Consider the following 3,888-nt stretch of genomic DNA (forward strand, 5'->3'; position numbering starts at 1 on the left):
GGGCATTAGTGTATGCTTGTACAGCCTTGCTTGACAGTGACGAATCGGGGCATTAGTGTATGTTTGTACAGTCTTCCTTGACAGTGACGAATCGGGGCATTAGTGTATGTTTGTACAGCCTTCTCATTTTATACCTTACTAAACAACGGAAAATGTTAATTATAACCACATTTACAATAGCCGCTTTTTTGGACTTTGTGTTTCGTTCGAAGAAAAACTAAACAGAAACCATATCACAGCTATCGTCGGTTTCAATCGAAACGTTATTCTACTCGTTATTTCTTCTAAATTTCACGTAAGGTTTCAGGTGTTGAATGTGAAAGACTTCGTGAAAGATTACACACAAGACGCAACGTCACATCAGACCACTGGATACGACAGAGGTCGATGCGTGCGTCTTCCAAAAGTAGTCAAAGAAAAATATCGACATATGACGTCAGAAATCTTGCCTTGTTTGACTATGAAACTATATTTCATTAAACTATGAAAAAGTATTTAAAACTAATATTTGATAAAGTGTCTTACTTTTATCTCTGCCATAACCTACTGATGAAATTTCGATTCCTGAAAACAAAATGAAAAATCACCTGGTGGTGATAATAAGAACAAATTAAACTTCATTAGACCTACTTAGGAAACAGGATGGCCGCGTTTAAAAACAAAAACCAGAACTAAACTTATTTTATATAGAAATATTTACAGTGAGCCTTGTTTTAGGGTTAAAACTACTGTTAATTTGGCAATAGAAAACTGACTTTTGTGTACGACTTAACCAAATAAACTCCAAAGCCACAAGTCAGTAAATGAATGGGGGTTAAAAGTAATTACATTTATGACGTATTTTAAACACAGTCATAACATTTGGAAGTTATATGTACAGACAAAAAACAGGCACGTGTTTCCCAATTACTTGAAGTCGAAAAGATTTAGGCTTAGAGTTTACTAAACCACAAGTAATTGTTGACATAGCAGACTTTAGGCTGTTGACATTCGGAAACTCATTGGAATGACGGAAGAGGGATCAAACTTCTCTTAGCCACTGCAGTGTGTCTTGAATACGGGATTAAAAAAATGAAATAAAAACGTTTTTCTCAAACACTGATTGTGGTTTATTTACGCAAGTTAAAGGACGTTTGAAAGTTTCTATATCAAAGAAAGATTATAATCTGACTTCTTGGACTCTGTGTAAATAAATAAAACATATTGCACACGGATCCCTTATTCAGAAAACTTTCTCCTCGTGACTCAGAAACATGTTTTATGTTCTTTAAAAACGCCCCCTTTTCTTGCTTTTAAAGGCATTCGGAAACAAAATATCGCCTATAACTTGAAATTATTTTAGTTATAACCAGGAAATAATGATTAATATTTTCCAACAGTAGCTTCTAAACCTATTGAAACGGTGGAGAGAGAGCACAGATACCCCATTGTGTAGCTTTGGGTTTAATTACAAACAAAACAGACTTATTGAAACGGTAGGCAGGGCACAGATACCCCATTGTGTAGCTTTGGGTTTAAGTTTCAATAGGTTTGTTTTGTTTGTAAGGGTAGGCAGAGCACAGATACCCCATTGTGTAGCTTTGGGTTTAATTACAAACAAAACAAACCTATTGAAACGGTAGGCAGAGCACAGATACCCCATTGTGTAGCTTTGGGTTTAATTACAAACAAAACAAACCTATTGAAACGTGTCTGATACGCAGCCTGGTGGTGATTGTAGTAACTATTGTGTAAATATCATTCGCTAGGTAACAAGCGAGATATACAGAGTTCCTTAAAAACGCCTAGAAACTGAATAATAGTTCTGTTTAAAAACGCCTAGGAACTGAATAATAGTTCTGTTTAAAAACATCCAGGAACTGAATAATAATTATTTATAAAAACATCCAGGAACTGAGTAATAATTATTTATAAAAACATCCAGGAACTGAATAATAATTATTTATAAAAAGATCCAGGAACTGAATAATAATTATATATAAAAACATCCAGGAACTGAATAATAATTATGTATAAAACATCCAGGAACTGAATAATAATTATGTATAAAACATCCAGAAACTGAATAATAATTATTTATAAAAAGATCCAGGAACTGAATAATAATTATTTATAAAAAGATCCAGGAACTGAATAATAATTATGTATAAAAGATCCAGGAACTGAATAATAATTATGTATAAAAGATCCAGGAACTGAATAATAATTATTTATAAAAACATCCAGGAACTGAATAAAAATTATTTATAAAAATCAGTTAAACTATTAACAAAGACAACTGAACTATAAAAAACACACCCCTACCTGGACCAATCAATTAAACAAATAAACTATAAAAATCACCCCATGGACCAGTTAAATAAATATCTCGGACCACAAAAATACCCTACCATTGACCAGTCAAATAAACAACTCGAATTACAAAAATAAATTTCCATTAAATACATATTCTGTTATATATATATATAACTAGCTAACATTTTTAAAACTAGTAAAAATATGACGTCACAAGTTAAAAAGAACCACAAATAGGCCGCCTGTGGTCTAATGTTTAACTGTGAATTCGAAGATTCATGGTTCGTGTTCTTCACTTTAGGGCTGTCGATTCTTTATAAGAGTGACGACGAAATCCCTCTGTTCCTTACTAGCTGCTTTCAGGTTAGTATATCAGTTCAAAATAAGGGACGGATATGAGTAGATAACCCCTTCATGCAGTTTTACTTGGAAGTCGAAGGTTAGTATATCAGTTCAAAATAAGGGACGGATATGAGTAGATAACCCCTTCATGCAGTTCTACTTGGAAGTCGAAGGTTAGTATATCAGTTCAAAATAAGGGACGGATATGAGTAGATAACCCCTTCATGCAGTTTTACTTGGAACTCGAAGGTTAGTATATCAGTTCAAAATAAGGTACGGATATGAGTAGATAACCCCTTCATGCAGTTTTACTTGGAACTCGAAAATGAAGCTGTATCGTAGTTAGTTTCGTGTGAAGACGACAGGTGTCTAACCAGAAAGGGGGAGAATTATAGATATAATTGATAAGAAGTTTAACTAAAAAAAATGAAATTAAAAATTCTTAGGAAAGCATAATGTTAACTAGAATGATCCGGGTTTATGAAAGACTGCTAAACAAATGCCAAGGCTCGAACCCTAACTAGATTAAACCGGGTATATCAAAGGCTGCTAAATAAATACCAAGGCTCGAACCATAACTATATTGAAGCGCGTATATCAAAGGCTACTAAATAAATGCCAAGGTTCGAACCCTAACTAGATTGAACCGGGTATATCAAAGACTACTAAATAAATGCCAAGGCTTGAACCCTAACTAGATTGAAGCGGGTATATCAAAGGCTGCTAAATAAATGCCAACTAGTTAGGGTTCAAGCCAATTGAACCGGGTATATCAAAGGCTACTAAACAAATGCCAAGGTTCGAACCCTAACTAGATTGAACCGGGTATATCAAAGACTACTAAATAAATGCCAAGGCTTGAACCCTAACTAGATTGAACCGGGTATATCAAAGGCTACTAAACAAATACCAAGACTTGAACCCTAACTAGATTGAACCGGGTATATCAAAGGCTGCTAAACAAATACCAAGGCTTGAACCCTAACTAGATTGAACCGGGTATATCAAAGGCTACTAAACAAATACCAAGACTTGAACCCTAACTAGATTGAACCGGGTATATCAAAGGCTGCTAAACAAATACCAAGGCTTGAACCCTAACTAGATTGAACCGGGTATATCAAAGGCTACTAAACAAATACCAAGACTTGAACCCTAACTAGATTGAACCGGGTATATCAAAGGCTGCTAAACAAATACCAAGGCTTGAACCCTAACTAGATTGAACCGGGTATATCAAAGGCTACTAAA

Source organism: Limulus polyphemus, unplaced genomic scaffold, assembly GCF_000517525.1.
Source record: "Limulus polyphemus unplaced genomic scaffold, Limulus_polyphemus-2.1.2 Scaffold3830, whole genome shotgun sequence".
In the NCBI taxonomy this organism is placed as follows: domain Eukaryota; kingdom Metazoa; phylum Arthropoda; class Merostomata; order Xiphosura; family Limulidae; genus Limulus; species Limulus polyphemus.